Source organism: Cygnus olor, chromosome 6 (genome assembly GCF_009769625.2).
Source record: "Cygnus olor isolate bCygOlo1 chromosome 6, bCygOlo1.pri.v2, whole genome shotgun sequence".
In the NCBI taxonomy this organism is placed as follows: domain Eukaryota; kingdom Metazoa; phylum Chordata; class Aves; order Anseriformes; family Anatidae; genus Cygnus; species Cygnus olor.
This window is the reverse complement of record NC_049174.1, coordinates 6,701,709-6,725,146: the sequence shown is the minus strand read 5'-3', so window position 1 is coordinate 6,725,146 and position 23,438 is coordinate 6,701,709. Positions and strand designations below refer to the sequence as shown.

At 48.8% G+C, this 23,438-nt stretch overlaps 1 protein-coding gene across 32 annotated transcripts in view; it reads right to left on the bottom strand.

Moving 5' to 3' along the window:
• Positions 1 to 23,438, bottom strand: part of MAP2 (microtubule associated protein 2) — a 197,092-nt gene that overhangs the window by 82,101 nt on the left and 91,553 nt on the right. For 30 of the 32 annotated variants that reach the window (XM_040561014.1, XM_040561021.1, XM_040561023.1 and 27 more), the window contains one exon: positions 7,209 to 7,268. The exons of the other annotated variants lie outside the window; for them this stretch is intronic. The gene's annotated coding sequence lies outside the window, so the exon portion shown is untranslated. The remainder of the gene's footprint in view (positions 1 to 7,208; positions 7,269 to 23,438) is intronic. 32 annotated transcript variants of the gene reach the window in all.

Genomic DNA, 23,438 nt, shown 5'->3' with positions numbered 1-23,438 from the left:
AGGGCTGTCTCTTTTTATCTGTGTGAGGACGCTCTGGCTCCCAACCAATGCCTTCACATCCAGATTTCAGAAAGTTTTGTTTGAGGAAGGACACTGACCAGACACAGCACCTGCCTGGAGGCAGCATGAGAAACTTTTTCAGCAATAACCCAAAAGGAGAGGATTGTAGCACTTGCCTTGGAGATCTGAGCTTGAGCTGCTGCCTGGGCACGCTGGGGCAGCAGAGGGGGCCGGGATGCCACCAGCCTCCTTGGCTGCCCTGAGCTTTGGCTGTCCAACAGCTCCAGCCCCTGGGAGCCCAAAAAGTCTGCTCAGGCCCCTGGCGCTGCTGAAAGGGATCCTGAGCCCTTAAAACCCTTGAAAATCAGCCAGGACTGGCAAGAATAACCACAGTTTAAAAACATGTGTGTGAAGTCTCTGATGAAGGTTGCAGCCTGCACACCACATTAAGGAGCCCCTGTTATTGATGTTAGCATAAAAAAAAAAAAAAAACAAAAACAACAAAAAAATGAAAATGCAAAACCTTATTTCAGCTCTGTAGGGCTGCTGGCCTGGCCAAGTGGATTGTCTCTAAATGACTTAATTCCTTCACAGACTCTCCCTAACACTTTCCCCCTCTTTCCTCCAGGGAGCTATATAAAGCTTTCTGCATTTCTCCTTCTGATGGCTGCTCTTTTCTAAAAATGCTTTTACAAAGAACTGCCTTGGGTAGCAATTAAAAATGTGACACGTCGTAGTGCCAGAACCCACTTAAGCAAACATAAACCACAAGGTATGCACCAAGTCCTTGATAGCAGCCTCTCTCCACGACTACATAACAGGTCCTTAAAATTTCTCCCTGCCATTAAAGCAGCATCATCAGCCCCCTGCTTGATTGTGCTGGTTAGCTCAGCTGAAGATGTGTGAATGTGCAAGCAATCCAAAAATACTTGCTCCCTAATTCTCTCATGATGTCTGTGCTCCTGTTGCCTTTCTCTGCTGTCTGCTGTGTCTATCCACATGCAGAATTGTGAATCACACTGGCCAATTTCGATCATGTTTGACAGAAGACACTAAGCTCCTACCTACCACCTCAGGAAACCTCCAGATGGGTAGAGGAGACGGAAGGCATTAATGCCTCTGGGGACAGAAGGAGAAGAGCTCAACCCCTATTCCTTCTGCTTGGCAGCTTCCTGCTGGTCTACTCAGCAGATGTGGAGCTCACACGCAGCCACATCATATGCTGCTTCTGGCCCAATTCCCTGTCTGAGCAGAGACAGGTAGGGGATGAACCAGGTGCTGGTTAAGCTGCAGAGGGAAGGCACTGCAGAGAGGTCTTGGAGAGCTGCTGAGGAAATGCTGCATGGAACTGAAATTAATTCAGGGGACCCCGATGGTCCAGGGAGTAAATGGAGATAGCACATGGAGATATTTTGGTGAACAATCAGAAAAAACATAGGGGAATAGAGCCAGGGATGAAGGGAAGAACCAGGTGTTGTGGGTCTGAAGAATCACAGGAGAAGGTGTGAATCTTCCACCGGGAGTCAAGGGGATGAGGAAACCGGTGGTACCCCAGGGAGGCAGCAGCAGGGCTGGAGAGCAGGGCACAGACTGCAGGCAGCGCAATGGAAAAGGTCAAACCATGAGAGCTGGCACCAGGCTCCAACTCACACTGCCAAATAATGCCAATCACTTCAATTTACAAAACTGTTTAATTGGCCATTTCCAGCAATGAGCTGAACTCAAACCAATATGGAGACCCAACTCCAGGCATTTCAAAGCAGATTTGCCCTAAAAGGCATAGGAACAGCTCAGTTTCAGAAAGGAGGCTTTACCACATCTTCCTCACTTTCTTCAGGCCAGAAAAAAATAGCTTTTCTTGCCTTAATTTGGTACTTTTGTTGCTAGCTGAAGCCCGTTATCTAAACATTCAGAACGGGGCGGGGGGGAGGGGAGCAAAAGAGTAGCATCTGATTCCATTTTAAGGCCAACATTTGGACCAGTTTTCAATGGAGCTGAACTGTTTTGTCCATTTCTGCCATTTGCTACAAGCGTTGCATTAGTAACTGTTCTGTTGCTGTATTAGAAAAAATATTCCCAGTGGAAAACATGCTAAACAGCACAGACAGACTAAAGATGAAGCCAGCAGCATGTATTTTGTAACTCATAATACACTCAATTTTAAGTCAAAAACAAAACAAGTAAAAGAGAATTAGGTCCCATGTTAGATGCATAATGAATGTGCTTTCGTGCTGATATGTCTCAGGTGAACTGCATCACGTGAGAATTGATTTCCCAGCATGAGCTATGGGGTCTCTAAGCCAGTAATTACACTGGCAAACACAGTCTTACCAGCCTGCTGCTCACACCTCCACGTCTCTTTGTAGATCTGACTGTAAGCTCTTTGGGGTCTGGAACAACCGCGCTGTTTGAGCACGCAGCTTCTAACACAGCAGTGATCTAATCCAGACTTGGACACCTAGTCGCTAATATTATGGTAGCTACAGCAATGAATCAGAGCGTTAACAAGAGTCACAGCAAAAGCTGTTGCACACAGTAGCTAGCCCCCAGGCATCCCGCCATTAACCCTAGACTCGATCCTGTTGTGTCTAATTTTGTTTTCATTCCACCCATAAAGCAGAACCCTAATTCTTCTGTTACATTTCCTCACGGCAAAATTACGCAAGGGTAATTGTATAAGCAAAATATTTTTTTGCACAAAGAAGTTGTAACTAAAATAAGGGTACCAGGGAGATTTTATTAAGGGTATGCTGCAGAGAAGCCTTATGCATGTAGGTAGGGGTAACATTATAAATTAACTGTTGATACAGGGCTGATGAGCAGAGTGCCTTGAAACCTGCCCTGGATATTCCATGCAAACATGGTAAAAGGCCGAAGAACAGGCAAACTTACAATTTTATTACAAAAATGTCCTGAAGCCTTCTGATAAAGAATTGGAGGATGATTAGGAAAATGAAGAAGAGAACAAGCTGTCTCTGTGACGCCAGGATTCCCCTTTACACGTGAAGCCCTCAGCAGGACATGACTCGTGCAGTGCATCCTGTCCCTCTCCCGGCACAACTCCTCCAGCTGCCCACCATGTCCTAGCCAGAGCCCGGGCTGAATGATAACTTCCTGCTTCAGGAGGGACCAAAGCCTCAGAGGGATTAGAAACGAGGGGAAAAAAATGACTCATCTTAAGGATGACAACTAGAATATCTTTGGTCACGATTATGAAGAGTTTTCTTTCATCAACTGTGCTGGAAAGAACATTAGGAACAAACATCTGCTCTTCACATAAGCCTCGCTGCTCAATACAAACGAAGCTGTGCCTCTCTCTCGCAGGCTCCTCACCTGCTACACCTGCACACAGCACTCCTGTTCCTCCCCCTGGCTGTTCCAAAAGCATGTTTACTAACATGACTGCTTAAATACACCTAACTCGGGCTGAACTCTGAGCATCGGGCTTTCTAGCACTGAACCCGAAGGGGTTGGTAGCGCTTAAGCAGCCGGGGACTTGCACTACAAAGCCATTTAAAGATAGCAAGTCGGGATGGGATCATTTTTTCCATGATTGCCTTGCAGGCAGCAGTGATTCCAGCCCCCAGTGTTGATGTGCGAGAGCAGATCCCCGTGTCCTGACACCAGCCAGAACCAGATGCTTTGCAGGAGAGTTCAAGAGAACTTGGCACTACAAGCTGGGGATAAAGCTGGCTTTAGGCAGCAGCGGCGTCTGCTGTGGGAGACAAACAAGGGACACCTGGTAGGTCAGACTACACGAGGAGGCAAGCAACACAAAGCTTTCTTCACCAGCTCACTGCCCCAGGTGCACCTCGACAGGTTTGGTTTTGCAACTCATTGTTTCTGCAACTCCTCCTTCACACCGATGTGAAGCTATAATCCTTAGAAAATGATGTATTTCTAAAAGAAAGTCCATGGCAAAGCTTCAACTGACTTTAGGAGAGCTGAGCTCCTACTCCCTGTGGAGTTTTCTCTCCAGATGTGATTCAGGAGACAAACCTTGCAGCTGGGAAAGTTCAACGTTAGCACACTGGACTGGTTCTCGAGCTGCAGGAAGCACTCTGTTGATTTTACTGTCAGAGATGCAAAAGAAAATACGCTTCTCATCTGCTGAAAGTTTTCACATGAGCAAAAACCAGCTCGCCAGCTCACCTTGCTTATTTTGGTTCCACTGTGCAGGCAGTGCACTATTATGGCACAGGAGCGGAAAGGCTGAGCGCTGGGGTCGGCTGCTGAACCTGAGAAAAGCACCGAGCACTCAGCACACAGAACGGTCTAGCTTTGCTTCCTCACCAACCTCTTCCTGCAAATGAACCTGTCACTGCTCTTCATCACAGACGGGAAAGTAAGGACATTTCCCTCTTCCTCTCCCCTCTGGGTCTCTCCGACCCACCTCCCGTGTCCAAAATACCCACCAAAAAGCTGCAGCAAGCCATGTACTCTCTGCCTGCCAATTCCTACCTCAAGACTCTCGTTGCTTGGCTGTAAACAAGTGTTAAGCATCTACCAGTGACTCAGCCCAACAGGTAGGCTTATTACCACCACCACCATCAGTGTGATTTACTAGTGACAGGGGACATTCTCCTTCCTTTCCATCACTTAACAACCACACCTGAGGCCTTTCAAGATGTAGCAAATGCTGATGACGGGATAAGTACAAGTAACAGGGTGTTCTGCTTTTATGGCTTCTGTTCAAAACAGGTGTTTGCAAACGGGAGTGCAGAAAATGGCTATTAAGATGATCAGAAGAAAGGAGTAAGAGGCAGGTTGATCATAAAATCAATGAGAGCACTGCCTTCAGAGGAAGCAGCAGGTAGGTTGATGACAAGGGTAAACACAAGGCAGCTAAAACCACAGGCTAGTTTGGTACAAGAACACTGCGGCTGTCGATAAATTTTAGCTGGAGGCTAGGGAGAGGTTTCCAGCTAGCAGTGGGGTTGCAGACCAGCCTACGGGTCAGAGGAGACTATTTTTAAGAGGGCAGCTGATGAAGGTGGCTTGGATGCGGGCACGCCAAGAGCCTCCTTCAGCCCTGTGCCACAGCACCCAGGCAGGGACACTTCCCTGCAGCCGAACAGGAGACACGCAAGCCAGTGGCATGGAGAAAAGGGAAGACAGAGCCAATAACATCACCAAGTCGTATCTCGTGCTCTGCCTGCTTATCACCTTTCTGTTACGCGTCCTCCCCACCTGACAGCCCAGCCCTGGAGGATGCTCAGAACCCATCACGCACCTGCAGCGCACTATTTCCACTACTACCCCACACTGCTTTCCCTGTTAGTCACTGCGTGACAAAGGACAGCTAATGCTCACGAGATGTCACCATCAAATTTCTCCCCCCTAACTGCTGATGTAGTGACTTTGCATGGAAAATGCTAGCTCTGGCATTTTCTCTAGTCTGAGGATGTATTTCATCACCAGTGGAACAGTATCAACGGAGAAATGGTGAACACAGTAGAAGTGCCCATTACTTTAAGTCTTCAGAGCCCACTTAATCCTTCATTGGACACTTGCATATGGCTGCACAGGTATCGCAGGGCCATGGGAAAATTCCTAAAGTGCGCAGGATCGCTGCAAGCGGCCTTGTGCTGCCCTGGCAGGGGCTGGCAGGCAGCCGGGCCCAATGGGGAGGCCAGCGCTCCTAACCCAGCTGCTGGGCTGCCCTGAACGCCAGGCACTCATGCTGCCACCAGACAGACAGACCTCCTGTGGGTTTAGGGTTAAAATGTGTCCTGCAAGTACTAGTGCAGCCAGGGGCGGGCAGCCCTGTGCCCCCTCGCCAGCAGCACGTCCCTCGGGGACAGGAGAGGCTGGCACACGGCTCTCATCTGACTTTCGGGTCTGGGTTGATACAGCTTGCAAGAGAGAATAAATAGGTTAGAAAGAGAGAGAGTGCCAGGCACTTGTGTGCGCTCTGTATGCACCCTCAAATCCCAGAGGGACAAATCTGATCCCTGATTTCCTTTTCCTTCAACCCCACAGGGCCAGGAGAGACAGCACGCAGATGTAAACTAAGGGGTTGTTTCAGGAAATGAGTACATTTATGGGTTTGTAAGAGCTGAAACAGTCCAAAAGCAGCCTCAGACCCAATACATACACTTAGATATACAAGTGCGTGTGTGCACGTATACACAGATGCCAGATCTCATGCTATCAACGTTTTTGCATTCTGTACTATCAGCTTGCTTTCCTTTAAAGTTGTTTGATGTTTCCCCTTTTTCATCATTAAATATCTTGGCAGCCTCAGAAGCATGGCACAGACTACTCGGTGGGAATCGGGGAAACTTGTTTTGGTCAGAAAAGAGCAGAAAAAACATGAGAACTTTAAAAATACTCTATGACTCCTTAGTCTATTCTGTATAAACAAAATTGCTGCCATGCTTTTCCAACATCAAAAAATGGCAGCTTGCAGAATTTCAGTAAAACAAAGCCCTGAATGGCCTGCCCACTGGCTCATGAATATCACTCATTATTAATTGTTACTCCCTTCCCCTCGAAGTACAATCTCACAGAAGGAACACAGAGGAGGTAGCTTCACCAGCTGAAGAAAATGTTTGTTTCCACACTCCTCCAAGGACGCAGAGCCTGAACCATCTCCAGCTTGCTGAGCTGACAGGAGACCCTGGGAAGCTGCCCACCCTCCCAGTATGCCTTACATCTGTCACTTTACTACCGGCATCCCCTTCATCTTCTTGAAAGCCTTGTTTTGCTCGTACTGCAAGGCCAGGGTGAGCACAACCAGAAGAACAGCAATATTTCACCCTACCTGCTCAAGAGTAGTTAAGGCAGCAGAAACCCGGTCACTTTGGCACCCTATTCGCTCTGCCCTACCGCATTTCTCCCTTATGCTTTGTAGGAAGTCTTTTAAATGAAATCCATTCCCGTAGCAGCAACACCGTCACCTCTCTCAGATGCCCTCCTTTAGCACCAACACCATCTTAACTCTTTCCACCCCGAGCTGTAAGGTGGTTCTTGCTAAACCAGAAGCAGGGAGACAGCTGCATTGACAAGGGGCCTGGTGGCTCCCATCAGACATAAAAGGCTTTTAAAATAAAAAACGAGGAGGATTACAAAAGTGGGAACTAACCCCAGAAAAATAAAGTGTTCCAGGAGTTACAGAAGTTTTCTTCTTGCTCTTTTCTCAAGCCTCCCTGGCCTGGTGAAGCAGCTTCCGTGCGAAAATATGCTAACAAGGAAAAAGGTCATACCTGTTCAAGCGGATGACAGGATGCCGCGTCTGGTTGTTAAACAAGGAAAACTCTCTGTTCCTATGAAGAAATAGAGAGAGAGACATGCTATTTAGTCGCTATTCAGTTAGTTTAGCATTAACTCAATACTGCAAGGACTATAGGATAGTACATACACGGACACCTACATCCAAGACTTTCTCCCAGCTTTCTTTCCCAAGGCTCACTTGAGACACAACAACCCAGATTCCCTCTTGTGTCTAGCCTGCTCTGGGACCACCAAGGGGCTCCTTAATCCCTAGGCCTGCCCTAAGGACAGCCAGCTGGAGATGGCCCCAAAAATCCCCGTAGCAGGGACAGCAAATGGAGCACGACACACTCCTGGCCAAAGCCCCTCCACTTGAGGTCTGGCCGGGCTGCTCCACACACAGCCCTGCCGCCGGAGGGCTGCAAACAAGAACTAGGAAGGTGCTTGCAAAGATGCCCACAAAGTAATGGAAGAAGAGCTGGAGAAGCTCACTGAACGGAAGAAGACCCTGGAGTCTGTTCCTTGCCAGCCCAAGAGCAGTGCTCTCCACTGCCTTTTATCTGCCTTGGCCCGTAAGTGCTGCAGCTCACGCCTAAAGCTCTTGTGCTGCACACTCCCACAGCTTCGCAGCCATCTGGGGACAAGTTCAAGTGCTTGGCTCCGCGTTGTCCTCTGCATGCCCCCCAGCACTGCCTTCCCTCCACTTTGCACCTCCTGATGATGAAATCCCCTGAACCAGCCCCCCAGCGAGTCCCCAGTGTGCCATTTCAGAGCAGCTGGAGATGCCAGTGGACAGATGCCAGTCAGGGAGCAAGGTGCCTCTTCACCACGTGTCCCCTTTGAGTATCCTCAAAGGTGCCTGATGGGGACAGCTGGTATGATCACCTGTGCTTAAGGCTGCCTCCCATTTGCTTTTAACTTGGCTGATTTTAATTCGAGTCATTCTTTTCACGCAGAGTACATCTCCCACGCCAGCGTGGGGCCGTGCTTACCACGGCTTTTCACTGGTTTGCCCAGGCAATGCTCAGCAAGAACTGAAAGGTTTTGCTGCCTCAAAGGGGAGGGCTGCAGGCACTTCTGACAGCAAACAAATGGGGAGCGACTGCTCCGCTGTCCTGCAGCGGCTGCCAGCGGCGCACACCGTTCGCTCACACGCAGTCATCAGTTACATGAGCTGAGCTGTGTGGGAACGCAGCCCCAGCCAGCATCAATTCTGCCCAGTCGCTGGATGAAGAGGAATGGTAAATAAGCTAATTAAACTTGCTCTGGCTCAGCAGAAAGATGGATGCTCTCGGCAGCTGAGCGTTCAGCACTCAGCGTCCCAGCAGCCCTCCGATGTGTCACCGGTGCAGAATCGCGCCACGCAGGCAGAGACCGAGGAGGTGGAAACGCCTCTCCTGGGAGGGCTAAACACAGGAGAGAGCAGCATTCAACACGAACAGAAGGGTGGACGCACCTGCAACACGCATCCCAGCTGCCTAGGTGGCATTTTAGGGAATTTAAAACAGAAAGATTGAGCTCTGTACTTTTACATTGTCTGTTATCATTGAACATACGCTCTGGTGGCTTGCACTGAAACCCCAATCATCTCTCTGCTAAAGGTCTACCATAATAAATGCGATCGTAGCCGGCAGCTGAATACCAAAAATACCAGACAATCAAAATACAGCATGCCAGAAGGGGGAAGCAGTTTTGCTGTCCCAGGAATTTGCTGGGGACAGGCTGTAAGTGGCATTCCTACATCTTCCTGACCGGGAAGAAAAGAGGACATTCAGAGATTTCTCAGAAAACACGAGACCCCCACCTACAGAGGAGCCAACAGCTCCAGATTTGGGGTATTTATCTAGAAAGCAAGAAGGTAACGTTTAAGTGTCTGGTCAGAATCTGGCAGCACAAGCTTGGATGGGGTCTTCCTATAAGCATCTTCTAGCCATCACAGTGCAGAATGCATTAGAAAACATTTTTTTTCTTTTTTTTTTTCCCCGTCCCTCTTGCTTCAGGCAGAAATCCCCAAAGAACCTGTCCTAGAGAGGAGTTCAATGAAACTGGCAGTCTTCACAGCTGTTTTGTGCTCTGATGAAGGCAGACACCGCCCGTCGGTGCTGCGGCGCCGGGGCCGCAGGGGATGGCGCCTCGCTGCTCTGAGCGTCCCCTTTCCCAGGGGACAGGGCACAGAACAGACAAGCTGCTTTTCACCCCAAACGTTTTCACTTGCCCAGGCAGCACGGTGGGTAAGGAAAGCTCTTCTTCCTTCTCCTTCTTCTCCTCCTCCTAATCGTTCAAAACCAACTCCTTTAATAGATTCATACATTGTATTCCATAGAAAAAAGCACCTGTCTTCTACAGCAGCTGTTTCTCTTCCTTTCAGTTTTGGGGTGTTTTCCGAAGGCCTGCACGACCCCTCAGGCAGTTGCTGTGATTAGAATTACAAGGACTACGGGCATACTTTTCCCAGGCTGTTCCACCTCCCCCTGATAGCGCTGTCGACCTGGGATCAGCCCCTCTACCCTAGGGCCCGCCTCTGCCTCTGGTAGCCATTAGCTTCACCCCGCTGCCTGCACAATGGCACTTAGAAGACTATTAACTCGTGGGTCTGGGAGCTTGTCTTCTGCTACGCATTCCCCCAGAGCGGCATGAAAGTAATGATAAAGCTGAAATTGCCACCAATTACTTGGAAGCATTTAGTGTTTTGCCCAACAACGCATTACACATGGCAGTCTGCAAACAGGAAGGCTGCAAATGGATCCGATCCATTAGCACCAAAGCTTTCCGAGTAGCTTTCTCCTTCCAGAGCACTCTCCTCCTCCTTTCCATCCCTTCCCTTCAGCAGCAGAGCCTTAAAAGCAGAGAGGGGACCTGAACCTGCACATTGAGAACCTGGTGTTGTCCAGATAGAGGAAAATCCTGGAGGAAAATCCACACCGAAACCTTCGCCGCAGGCTTGCCATAGAGCTCGGTCTGAATTCTCCTCTCCATTGCCAAAGATCCCGACCTCTGAAAACTGGCTTAGCTGTCCTAGTAGGAAGTGTTCCCTTTCTACCTGGCTGCAAAAACAAGCACTGCTGATCGTGCCGCCACAAATTTGTTTATTCTAAACGCTATTAAATTGCCTCTGAGTTACAAATGACTGGAATACTCTTAACACGTCTTAATTCCCACCGCTTAAGCAGCGCTGCTTGTCTGCTGACCAGAGAAATCCCCTTCCCACTAACTAATACACAATCACAATTTTCAGCAGGTTAAAATAAAAGTAAAAAGCCCCTATAACTTGGGAAAAGTCTTTTCATGGGGAATAAGCATCCTGGGACTGCTACTGCTAGCTCACAGCCATGAAGGAGGACGTGGCCAGAACCAAACCTGACCAGGAGGCAGAAATGGGGAAGACTGAAAGCTCTCTCAGCATCCAAGCATCTTGAGTAGGCAGAGCCCGAACTAAGCTGCCGACAGAACACTGTTCAATCATTTATGGAAATCAAGGTTAGCGGTGTCAGCACAGTTGGCTTGGGAGGAAAGAGTTTCCTCATCCTCTTGGCACAGAAGTAACTTGGCTACGCCAGTGGCTGCCAGTGAGGAATAAAGAAAGGAACCAGCAAAGGACGAGGAAGGCAAAGGATAAAACGAGCACATCAATATTTTCACAGCTTGCATGCAGCACCCCAGCTAGGACCCCAAGGGGGTTTGTGTTTCAGGAGCCTGGGAGATGGAGACAGCCGCTACGTTTAATGAAAACGTACAGTGTCTGGGTTTTACAAATGGTGTCTCTAACAGCACAGCTGATTTCATAACTAGCAGGAAAGAAATTGTTCTGATGGCAATTACCACAGAGGCATTTTGCCGTTCGCTGGCATAGGCCTGTCGGTAACACTGCTTTTCTCTTAACTACAACTCACCAACTCACTTCCTTTGTGGCTGCTCAGTGAAGGCAGGTCTGGGGGCTGTTTTCCTGATCTTGCCGAGATGAATTTTCATGCATACTGCTTGAAAGATGTGCCACCTGCTATTTTATATCTATAATTTATCGTATAATGAACTCTATAAATTCTTACGATAGCTTAAGAGACTTGTAAAACAAGTCACTGGCCTATTTTTTTCTCAGCTCGTCAGCAAAGCGGGAAGAGCTGCGGTCGCTCTGAGCTCCCCCCGCCTGCGATGTGTCGCTCCCAGATGCGCCTGCAGCCATGGCTCTAGCTGGATGCCTCCAGGAGAAGGGCATCATAAAACTCACTGCTGAGAGGTGCTGGCATAGCAACGTCCCATATCTTCTGCCATGAGCTTCAAGAAACCTCAGCTATTTCAGACAGACGTTAAACTGTACCATAGACACAAGATCCTTCATAGGCTGGAGAGGAAAAGCTCACTAGCATCCTTGCTGGACAAGGACTGTTTGCTAGAGCCATTTTAGTTCAGACTTTAGAAGAGCATATGGTACCGCATGCACCTTATTAAGCACTGCATTTAATCTGTCCTTAGACTAACAGCACTTTCCAAAACCAAGCCCACAGCCTGCAGTAAGCTCACGACTGCAAAACCAAAAACATGTGTTGAAATGAGGCTGTTCCTAAGCAGAGTGCTTGCAGTGAAGCAAGCCAGGATGTGTCAAGACTGGAGAGGGCTTTCTGTCTCAGTCATGGGTGACAGACACCAACGGCACAGAAACTCAGCCCCTGCCTTTCATGCACTTACAAAAGCTGTGACAGCCAAGCTGTTGCAAACCAACTGCACAGGAGTCTCTCTCTCCCTCAGCTATTGCGCTAATTTGGGGGGAGGCGTGGGAAGAGGAGGGCTGAGGAGCCGGGACACAGCGTCAGGACGAAGCATCGCCCTGAGAAAAGACCGGTGGCTGGGCAGAGCCACTTCCAGCTTCCCTAAAGCCCTTAGCGAAGCTGGAAGCTGCGCTGCCCAGAGCAGGCAGGAGCTCCACAGCCCAGCCCAACCCCAGGGCAGGCCCCTGCTGCCTCCAGCGATGCTCCAGGGCCGTGCTTCCACCCAGCAGCACGGAGAGCACGTCGTGGAGTCCTGTCCTACCGGGGAACCGCAGCTGGGGCGGGCAAGGCAGCTGCAGCCACTGCCTTGCACAGCTCAGGAGTCTTCCCCATTACTGTGGCTCTTAAGCAGGCAGGAAGGGGTCTTTCCGCAACTGGGAAATAAAGGAGGATGTAAGAGAGGGGGCAGACAGCAAGAGGTACTGCACCAGCTTGGCTCCATCCTCCTGCCTGAGGATCCTCTCCTAACATGCTGCTTTTATCCATCCTGCAGATTTCCCTGTGTTCTAGTAGGCAGGCAGAAAAATTTCACAGTACATCTTAGAAGTCAACAGTACTTCAGAGGTGTGATGGAAATGTCAAGTAAGACACAAAAATGTCATTTTTTTTTGGCTTGGGTTGGGTTTGCTTTTCCCATCAGTGGGGTATTACACAACGTAAGGGTGCCAATTTAGCTGCAGAAGAGGATTGTGATGACAAAGTCAGACAACCCCACTGTGAGAACTTGGATTTCTGCTTCTCCCTTCTCCCCATTTCGAAGCACCTTAGCTAGTCACTGATTGCATCCCATGATATATGAAGGAAGATTGTTTTTCCTGGCACTTTTGGAAGGAGCCATGTCGCCTTGCTAATGCTCGTATCTGCCTGTCCCCCTTTCCGTGCATCCCAGCAGCACACGCGCTTCCACAGCCGCGGAGCCCGGAGGCTTTAAGCCTTTCACCTTTTAAACCACCCCTAAACTGCTTATCTCCATCAGCAAGCTGGAACGCACAAGTCACCTGTCACAGGGTGAAGGGGAACTGAGGAAAGCAAAGTCTTTCGGTAGTCGACAACTAGAAGCTTTTACTTGTTTGCTGGGGCTTCAGGCACGTCCCCTACTGTCACTGCCCCCAGAGACGCCCGCGGGCTCCCATCCCACAGGCACTGCCTCCATGAGCTGCCAGCAGCCCAACAAGGCCATGTCACAGCAGCTCAGGAGATGGTAAGTGGGACAGCCCAGCGTGCAGCTCCCTCCTTCAGCTTCAGAAATGTCAAGGAAGCCTCTGAGGGGCCACAAAGAGACTTCACCAGACTGGACTTGAAGCTTGGTGGGTGCGAGCTTCCCTCTCCTGCCAGGGCAGCACTCAGAGGAACCAGAGATAACAATCTTGGATAAAATTCAGCTCCATCTCACTCAGATGCCATCAATCCCCAGATGTGAGATGCAGCATCACCTTATTTTCTGCTTGACCAGCGTGAGTGCTGATAAAAGCAGGCTGTCTCTCCCAGCCCAGGGCCTGCGCTGGCTCTGCACCACTGAAACAACCGCACCTGCACCAAAACTCTTCTGCACACGCAGCTGGGTCCTGCTCTGCAGAAAAACTAGCGACCTGCTGCTAACTTCAATAAATGAATAATGCTCCTCACCGGAGAGAAAGTGATACCAGGACCACCAGGAAGAGATGCTCCCACCGTGAAACAGAGCTCACAGCAGCCACATGTTTGGCCTGGAACTGCTGTGCTGACACAGGTGGGGGCACCAGCACATCCGTACCCTGTTCGCTGCCTCCTCCTGTCCTCCCTCACTCCCCTGCCTGCCTGTGACTGCCCTCCTCCTTGCTAAACTCTGAAGAGTAGCAAAGAGAAACGTTATTTGCCCAGCACCAGGCATGTGGAAAGAAATGCCAGTTTGTGGAGGATTCAGTGATGCTTAAAGGAGGTTTTAAGTGCCACAATCACATTGTCCCCAGAGAGTTAAGACAGCAGGAAATCTCGGTGCCCACCAACACCCCCTGTCCTGCTCACCCACCCCCCCGAGCCTCCTGCCAAGGACCCAAGGCCCCGGCAGCGACGCTGCCATCTCCGCGACATGCGGCACAAAGGGCCAGCCTCGCAGCTGGGAGCAGCGATTGTGCTTCCCAGCTGTGTTTAAGGTTTGTGGGCACTCGGGAGTGCATCCTGTCATTAATCCACTCCGCCTGTCTGCCGGGGCTTGTCAGAGATCCTGCTTCGTTTCCAGGGCTTTCTGTTCAGGACGTGGGCAGCAGGGGCAGAACGGAACAACGTGCCCATAAATAAAGCTAACGACAAGCTTGCTGCTACCCACTTGACCATGACAAAAACGTGTTGTTTTTTTAAAATTTGACGATTCTCTCAATTCTAGAGAAACACTTACCACGTGCTGGTAAGCGGGCTGACCTTGCAGCATCTTCAGAGCATGCTGCGGGGACCTATCGGCTCCTGCAGCAGCTGGAGCCCAGCTTGGGTGCAAACCCCGCACCCCGAGCCCGTGAGCCTTGCAGGAACACAAGGCTTTTAGCTGAGGACTCTCTCATGTCATGTATATATCCCAGCCAGTTGTTTATTTGAAAATTCTCTGGTTCCTGTGAAACCAAATGTTCTGCATTTAACAGCTTAAGCTATAAGTCATAAAAGCCAAATTCAGCGGGCTATATGTTAGTAGGAAATAGGGATCCAGATGGCTAGCTGAGGTCAAGCTGAGGCCAGTCTTCCCATAAAGGATACACACTTGTGTATCCGTATTAAAGTTAAGGGATTTAGTAAAAACACGAATGTTTTTCTTCTGAGCACTCATTTCAGACAATTTTGTTGACTTTACTGAGAAAACTACATCTTTCACAGTGTTTAAAATGACCAGAAGCTGCCAGAAGCAGGAGACCACTATCTTGTGGTTTCACAAGGAATTGGTGCACAGCTTTCTCACTTCATTAAAAAACGAAGCTAACGAGTAACTACCTCTGTTACGATCCAGAAGCCGTGTTGAGGTTCCGCAGTCTTGGGAAAACTTCCTGTGGCTTCCTTTCCTCCAGCAACCAGCACCACCTCCTCTTTGACAGCCGTCTGCTCAGCCGGGATGAGACCCCTGTTCCTCCGCTCTATTTTCTATCACCCCGTCTCTGATAATTCCCTTTATTCAGGGAATTATGAGGCAGTGGTGAGGAGATGAGAAACCATGGCACGACACAGCAGAAACCATTAGTTGCCCCATTTCCTCCCTCAAAAAGACCCATGTGGTGCTTCAGAAAACACTTTGTGAGTGGCGAGCCAAGAAGAAAAACAGGGTAAATACAGATTTCGAACCTCTCGAAACCAAATCCCTGTAAAGAAAGTTATTATTCTCTCAGCGCCACATGCTTCTGATTGTATTGAAATGCATTCAAATAACAGTGCTTTTTCCTAAGCTGACCAAATTGCAGGAAATGATCTGGGGATGAAAGCTGCACTTCACTTGCCCGGGACTACGTAAGTACTGGGCTGCACCGGTGGCTCGCAGCGCCACGCTTTTTCCAACAAAAGGCAACGCTGATTTCAACACTCTTATCAAGACAGAACGAGCCAAAAATAGTGCTTCGACCTTAAGATTATGGACTTCGTGGGTCACAGCAAAGCCATTACCACCAAATACTTGTTTGAGCAATTTCAAAACCAAGTTTTTTCATATTTTATCTAGCAAACCTACCTCTTTTTTTTTTTTTTTGAACCCCCACCAAAGTCTTGGGGAAAATTCAAAATAGAAACTCATTACTCAGAAATGCATAATAGCTTCCTTAAAACACCGTTCTGTTCTATAAATACCTTCAATGAGACTAAGGAAAATAACTGAAAACCCAAGTATTACCAATCCATTTGACCCCAAGGGCTGCAGCCTCCTGTAGCAGGGTATTTCAGGTACTTCAGCACAATTTAAACCTGATGCCAAGTGAGTCGTGTAGTATGGAAAGTCCTAAAGGAAAGGCGGTTATCCAGAGAGCAGCAGTTCTGCCCACTCACCAGATACTTTTTTTTTTTCTAATTCCTGATCCACTTTCAATTCACACATTTGGAAATGGATTCACACACGATGTTATGAAGCAATACAAAGCACGTTTTTGGTTTAAAAACATTTGCGTATAGCAGCAAAAAAACCCAAAACAACACAGCATGGAGAACCTCCATTTCTGCGCCGACACAGATGTTTTGCTAACAAAATTTATACTTTCTATTTTGAGGATATAATTTAAAAAAACCAATCCTTATAGCTCAAAACCTATTTCCACAAAGGTAGAGAGATACTGGATCTCCTTAAAAGAAGGGGATGAACCACTCTGCTTAGGGATACAGCATGATGCCATGGGTAAAAGCCTGATTTTCTCCTCATTTTCTGCCCATCACATCACATACAAGAGGACGGGGCAACACTTGTAGCCCTTGGCCCAAAGTTTGGGGGCTGCTCCTGGCTGAGCATCCGTCAGGCAGCGAGCTCTGCTGGGAACAAACCTCTGAGCTAGCAGAGCACAAGCCAAGTGAGCGATGCATCAAAATCCTCCTCGGCTGGGAGGAGCTGCCAGTGGCCGTGGTGCTGTGCAATAGGTGTCGGTGCTGAGCGCATCCATAACACACGAGGGTTTTGGCTGAGTGGGACCTGTCACTGTAGGCACTGAGAAGAGGCGCTGGTCCTTGAAGAGTTTATAACCCAATACACAGACAGAAAACAGAAAAAGAAAACGTGGTTATTGCCATGTACTTGTATTTATGACGCAGAGGCTCTCTGTAATAAAAAAATTGTAATTCAGCATCAGCATAGGCTATGTTCCTAGGAAGTAATACCACAGCAACGTTATCTGCCTCTGGTCTTCCATTACCTGCCTCCTATTCCCCAGCTGTTGTGCTATCTCCTCTTCCCTGCCTCTCATTTCTTAGGGTTATCTGTGGATTCAATTTCAAGGAAAATAGTTCTAAAAAAAATAAAAAATGCACTGCATTGTGCCCTTTTTTATTTTTAAAAGACTGTGAATTGATGCCAAGGAAGATAAAATGCCTTCCCTGAAATCACAGCCAGGCTCTACAGCACAGCAGGGCAGTGCGGGCAGCTTCTGACTTTCCGTCTGAGCTCTGAGGACAGCATCCCCACCCCTGCTCAGCCAAGGGCTGCAGCCTCTGCCTACAGTAAACACATCATATGGGCATAGGCTGAAGTTTATCTTAAGCTCCTTTAAAAGCACTGCTCATCATTCAAAGGAAAATGTGTGACCTTTTGTGGCATCTCTCTGGAAGGAGCTTTCACGGCTGTTGGAGATGATTAGGAGACACGGTGTTTTGCATGCAAATGAAGAAATCCCACTGCTGCTTACTCTCTGGCATTAAGAAGCAGATTTCTCTGGGTTTTGTGTGAGTTGGGGAAATGCACCAAAACAGGACCTGAGCAATGGAGTGGCAGGGAGCTGTCTGGCCCCTCCTTCCTCTTGTGGGGAAGCTCTGCTCTTCAGGTGCACGAGGCTGAGCGGTCAGAAAAATGTGCCCCCAACCTGGGGGAGGCACCAGCCAAAACGGAGGCAAGGAAGGAGTTCAAGTTCACCTATTGCTGCTGGGCAGCCAAAAGAGGGGTATTCCCAGCTGGCCTGACCCGATAAGTTGTGCCACTGACCTAAGTGGAACAGCTCCAGACCGTATGGCCGAGCAGCTAGTTCAGGCAGACCTCAAAGCCTGATGCTAGTACAACCTCCGGTCATGACAGCAGAACCCCCAGCACTCCTGGGAGCCAGGGGGCATCTGTCCTGAGCCCCCATGAGGTTATTCGGATGGGATCTGCCTTTATGAAGCTCCCCATTCCTTCAAGGCCCCTGCGTCCACATGGTTGGTGCCAATGTTCTGGTGGCCTCTTGTTGCTGAGCTGGCCAGGTTCCCAGAAAACATATGCCATGTGAAGTAGCTCACCCCAAATTACTCCAAACCAATTAAAACAGTTTTCAGAACGAATTGCCTCTTGGCCGAGCACGCTTTGCGGAAGCCGTGTTTTGCTCTCCTTACCGACTGCCGTGGGCTTTGTGCCCCTGCTCTGCCTCCGTCAGGGCAGAGGCAAAGGCATCAGCCCTAAATTACCTGAGGGAAACTACAGCCTTCCGTCCCATGGCCCAAGAGACAGTGAGCCAACACCAGGCTCCACCCAGAAGTAAATACGGACCCCACTTGTCTGGGAAACAGAAGATGAATCTCTTGTAACTCCGTACATGGGCTCGGTGCCACAAGGCTGAAGATAAATAATTGATGCCTTAACTGGGTGGCATCCTCCTGCCACACAGCTCTGCTTGACAACTACACGGCAAGGTGAGACCAGCCCTTACGCAGCAGGAATTACTGGATACAACCTTAATTTTGCTGTATCCCTGCATCACAGGGGCTCGCTCTGTGAATGAGCCAGGGTATTTTTAATTTGTATGTAGGTAAGCGAGGGCATACTTCATCCACAGTGCCACAAGTGACAACGGGGGGAGAGGATTTCGTCCATCGGCGCAAACAGCACTCCAGGGAAACCGAACTAAAGAGATGCTGACGTAAAGACTGAGCAAACACCTGGTGTAAAGGTAACTGCTTAAAGCAAGAAAATATTACTACTAAATTCAAAGTGATTCTTTGTATGTGTGTGTACTTGTGATAGATTTGCTCCAGCCATCTTCAGCTCTTGATTAACAGTCGATGAACGGACACTACTGCACGTGGCTCTTCCCATGCCGAGAGACCAATGGGTGTTCAAGAGGCTGGAAGAGAGGGCTTGGTCTTCTCGATAAACAGTGTGTTGTGAATTACTTCTTAAGAAAAATAAGGTAGCGGTTAGACTAGGTAATGGTTAAAATAATCCACCCTAATCTTGCTGCCCACAGAAAAGGTCTTGCAGAAACTCTTTTATCATCTGGACTGAGAAGGGAATCCAGTCCCAGCCCCAGGACAGCCATGCAGAGCACAACGTGTTCATTATCTTTTTAACCATCCAAGCCAATCCCAAAGGAAAGAGTTTATTGATTATAACTGAGCCAAAAAACCTCACCCACTGAAAGTTGTTTTACTGCTGATTATTAACAAAAACAACCAACAGAAAATAATTTTTCTTGCATCCAACTTCCACCACGCTCCACCAGCTGCAAAGGTGCCCAGATAGGGACCAACCATTTCTTACGTGATCTGAAATCCTGAAATGCGTACAAGGAAGCTAAAAGCCATCTCCCAAGTCTGCTCCGTGTTCACATTGTTAATGAGCCCCATTCTGTATGAAACACACATCCTCGGTGGGTTTATGGAGAACATATGTAGGGACTTCTGCCACTGCGATTTCCGTAGACAGAAAGAGTAAATAACATGCAGTAAGGAACTATGCTGTAGGAAACACTGCCCTAATTTTGATGGCATATGCTTTAATGTGCTGTTTGCAACCAGTCAATAAAACCACACAAATCTGTTTGAATATGGAAATGAAAGCATTTCAACGTGAGTTTAATTTTTAAGGTTGTGCCCACACAGCCGCGCGTGCTGTTATTAAACCACCCTGAAGAAATCGAACTCCGACAGCCTTTTCGATATTTGTCCCACACTGTCCTCACCTTTAAATGTTCAGCTAAGTCCATCACAATGACTGCCTGTTACGGTCACCACAAATACTGAACATTACATATAAATTAAAGCCATGTAGATGGGAATTAGAACATCTCCACTGGTATAAACACAGCGTATATCCGAACACCTCCACATTCACACCACAACTACACCTTGACCGGCAACGTATGGGATGTCATTATACCAATTTACTAAAGATCAACCAAGAAACAGATGCCATCAGCAAAACTGGGACATGGCTTAGGGCTTTTCAGGTTTAAGGGCTGCATTAGAAGTGTATTGCTAGCAGCCATAAGCATCGTAGAAGAAAGGGCAATGTGGGAACCAAAGCAAGCCAAAGCTCTAGCAGCTCAACATGAGTGAATAAGTAGAAGGTGAATCTCAGTCGTTAATATTTAACAATAATTTGTCCCATTCTGCCAACTTCATTAATGTCACTTTTCAGCATAACGATAGCCTCTGGCAAGAGGCTCCGCAGTGACAATTTCAATTAAGTTTCCCCATCTTTATCTCACAGGTCACCTGCTAAAAAACGCATGTTTACAACTTTTTTTTTTCAGAACCAGACCAACTGCAGCAGAGGTGAAACGCTAACCTGAGCCAGGCAGGTCACACCGTCGTAGCTCCACCTGGTGTAAGTGGCTCTGCACGGTGTGCAAGCTGCCGTGCCCTGCACCTTGCTCCCTGGCATGCAGGTGGGGTGCCTTACCTTCCCTTAGCAGTGAAAGGGGGCTTGAGGAGGCGAGAAATCCCTCACAAGGCGATGCCAGGCACAAGGACGGCTGCCATTAGAAGAGACTCGTGCACAGAGGCTATTGTAGGGGCCGAGCGTTTGTCCCTGAGTACGTCAGCCCCAGCCCCTGCACCTCTCCTCAGCAGTGAGAGCTCTCCCTGCACATCTCTCTGAGAGCACTCTTTGCAGAGTGCTATTACCAAACAAGGCACCACGCGACATCAGGACCTCTAAGCACCTAAGAAACAGACTGAGAAGAAAAGGAGAGGCACGGTCCTGAATGAAGCTAACTTCAGAGTTTAAGACCGTAATAAAGAAAAGAAAATGCACATTTGTCCATAACCACTTAGGGAAAGCCACTCACAGCATTACAGCAAACATCCCAGCATAGTCACACTGGGGTCATGCTTCTGGACAGGAATGTCGAGGCTTCGGGATTTTTAGGTACATGCACACACACACCTAAAATCCCCCAAACCCTCTCCTTTAGCTTTGCCCCTGCATTGCCACAAGCAGCAGGTGCCACACTACAAGCCGCAGTGCTTTGCTGGCTCCACAAAGCACCATCTCCCAGCTCTTTGTGTTTGCCCACCGACAGCACATTTGCACAGCCCTGCCTGCAACCTGCCTGTCCCCCAGGAGGGCTGCGACTCTTCTGTGAGATCCAGGTCCCATCTCAGCAAGGGACTGACCTGGTCACCCTAGCTTCAATCCGATATAGGGCACGCACAGGCTTTAGATAACCATATAAATACATGTGTCTTCAGTATCTACCTCACAGCATCCAGATATGGGAAGGTTTTTCATTTTTTCACATTTTTTAGGCAAGAAAACCAAGTAATGCAGTCAGCTGCGAGGTCGGGAATTAAATGACTTGTCCCAAGTTGCAGAGCAATCAATAATAGATCTGGGAGAGAATTGCCTTCATGCAAGCAATTTTCTGCAAGAACATCCAGAACACTCTTTCCATGAAGCACTGCAGAGTTGCCCCATCATGTGAGCTGCTTAAACTTCATGAATTGCTCCTTCATCCCCATCCTCCTCTTTCTCCCCTCACAGACACTGCAGCTGATACCAAGGAAGCAGGATGAAAACCAGGGCTTGCAAAGAATCACCAGATACATGATTGAAGCCTAAAAAGACAAAACCAGACCTGAAACCCTACAAGAGGGAACAACCAGAAAGGCAGGACAACCCAGACGAGTCAGCAAACACACAACTGCTGCTGGACAAACTGCAGCCAGGGCAATGCAGCGCAGGCACAGCAAAACCCCAAGTGCCCATTTCCACAGGCATCCAGCATCTTTTATACCTGAATATGTTTTCTTCAATCCATTTTTTGCCATCTAAACGTACTGATACATTTTGCTGCTTTGAACTTAAAAATCACAACCAGGGAAGAGCGCTTCGTAACTAAGAATACATTTTCATACGTGCAGTCGTGTTGTGTCTGAGTGTCCCCACACCAGCTTCACAACTCTCAAACTGTTTTATTCAGTGTGCCTAGCCAGCTACAATTCCTCACATTTGCTTTTACAACAGCCTATCTGCTTCCTAGTTGCTTCATACTTTTGCTTAAGTGAGCCTGCAGCAGTCACGCAGTCCTTTCGCCTCCCGTCCTGAATGCCGACAATGCAGGGGGGATAAAGGTGCTTGTTCTTTTGTCTGACAACACCAAAGCCACACTAAAAGCTGGGCTTAACAAGAATCCAAAACAGAAGATAATCTTTTCCTTCTGGGGGGCTCCGAACTCGTGCTGGCTGACCTCTCTGGGGACCACAACCACCCGCAGAAGCCTCCCAGAACACCCCTGCTTCCCTGCACCCCCTGAAGTGGTCGTGGCTTGGGCAGCTTGTCAACGGGAAGAACTTCACTTGGCTGCTTCAGTGTCTGCAGCCCTGTAAAGGAGCCTCCATTACCGCTGCTAAGAACATCTGGCTAAAACACATCACAGAAACATCGGCTGCAGCCCGCCTGCTCCCGCATGCATGTGCTGCTGCAGACCTTGGGCAGCTGCTGCACGTAACCAGCGCTGGACCCGGCCCGGAGACACGAAGAACCTCAGCCTGCTCACCGCTGCCAGGCTTATGAATCACTACCATCTCTTGACAGCAGGTGAGCAGACTGACTTTGACGCCAACAGGCACAAAGACCAGTCTCGGCACTATGCTGCACACTTACCCTTGTGCTTTTAGTGCTGTTAGCCCCCTTCGAGCTCCTTCGATCCTCTCAACTCCTGCTTGCAAAATTTGCAACATGTTCCCTGGAGCATCTTCCACGTCCAGCCCTTGTCTTCTCAAAACCTTGATTTCCCTGCTATTGTATTGAATCATAACATGTATTTCAGCTTTTTTGCCTAAAGCTACAGCTATTGCTTATATAGCTCCTGCTTTCTGTTCAGAGCACAGCACCCCGTTAAAGAGCAGGACGGCAAATGCTGCAGTAAGGTCCCTGCTATCAACCCCATTTCTCGTGCAGTAAGTCACTCATGCCAAAAACATGGGGGGGGAAAGGCAGATTTACTAGCATTACAGAGGGACATGATTTTCTGTGAAGAAAAGCAGCGGATCCTTTATCCAGCAATGAATGCAGACTGGCCAGTGGTTTAGAGAGCTCGTAAGACTCGGGTAAAGATAACAACAAAACCAAGTCACGCTGCGTGATTAGGACAGATGGCAGCCACACAATAGCCATCGAGTCCATTTAAACAGCCAAGAGCTCTCTCTCCCTACGCCCAGCCCAGCTCTAGCCGTGCCATTCAAAGCGCAGCTCTCGGTGCGTGGAGCCCTCTAACCTGGAGCAGGTGCAGGGGGCACGGTTTTTCCTTCCACACCATCATTTACAAATTCACCCATTCTCCCCGACAAGTGTGAAAGAAGCAAAGCTGGGACAGATGCTCCTGCCCGGCAGCGATAAGCTGTGCCTCTGACTCGCAAGCACATGTGCAGGAGCCTGGGACAAAGCAGCACAGCTCTGGGGAAGGCAGGGGAGTGCTGCAGAAGAAAGGCAGTGCCCAGCCTCTGTGCCAGGAGAGAACCAGCAGCACGCATGGGGAAAAGGGACCAAGAAAGAACTGCTGGCAGCTGGGTGCTTGCAGGGGGCAGGCTGCCGTGAGTTTTGAATATGGATCAGCGAAAGACTCA